We start from the raw sequence: 837 nt of genomic DNA on the forward strand, positions 1-837 counted from the left end.
TGAAACCTAAGATCATTGGGGTTCATATTGTAGTTAAAAAATAAATGTCTACACAACTAATTAATTGTGGAATTTCAATTAAATGTTGGCTTGGATCTCTGCTTATGAACACAGTTTTTTAGTACAGCTTCCAAATACATTTTTGTGGACACCTTTACAAACTTTTTTTAGATTTGATTACAATTCTATGTGCTATTACATGTGCATGTGTGCACACATATCTGTATAATGTGCACAGTTATTTATCTAATTAACATTCACAGTTCTGAGTAATCAATTTAACTTTTTCTAAGGACTAAAGCAGCAGGAACCCATACCGATTTTCCAACCAATCAAAAAAAGACAAATCACTCTTCAGGCAAATCAGGAGTCTTGACTTAAGCTTACCTGTACTTGGATCTTTGCCAATTTTTTTTAAATCCCCTTTCAAGAAATATCCCAAAAGTCCACAGAAATGTCTCTGAGCTTTAGATGCAGTATCTGACAGGAGCCAGTAATGTTATTTCATTACAAAATTAACGCTGAACGTTTTGGTGGGGAAAAACTAGAAAGTTTAGCTCTTTGAAAGTAGTATTCAAATTCAAAGCTTGTGGGTGGAGTTGGGGTGCGAAGGTGCATAAATAGGCAGTAGGAACAGCGGCATTCACACTGGAACCAGGAACACCTTCACATCCTGGCAGGAGTCTGGGAGAGCAAACAAGGTAAGGCACTGCTCAGTCCCTGCCTCAGCAGCACCCAGGGGAGCTGTGAGCCCGAGCTAGCTGGGATGGGGAACCCGATCAGCCAAAAGGAAAGACTGCGGCAAAGCAGGCACAGTCCAGCACAGCTTGTTGGAAA

The 837-nt window shown here is 40.1% G+C and overlaps 1 protein-coding gene across 1 annotated transcript in view; it reads left to right on the top strand.

Annotated features, from left to right (window-relative positions):
• Positions 1-651: 651 nt before the first annotated feature.
• Positions 652-837, top strand: part of AGR2 (anterior gradient 2, protein disulphide isomerase family member) — a 5,135-nt gene continuing 4,949 nt past the window's right edge. The window contains exon 1 of the mRNA XM_005418543.1: positions 652-701. The gene's annotated coding sequence lies outside the window, so the exon portion shown is untranslated. The remainder of the gene's footprint in view (positions 702-837) is intronic.

The sequence above is a fragment of the Geospiza fortis genome, unplaced genomic scaffold, assembly GCF_000277835.1.
Source record: "Geospiza fortis unplaced genomic scaffold, GeoFor_1.0 scaffold138, whole genome shotgun sequence".
Lineage (NCBI taxonomy): Eukaryota > Metazoa > Chordata > Aves > Passeriformes > Thraupidae > Geospiza > Geospiza fortis.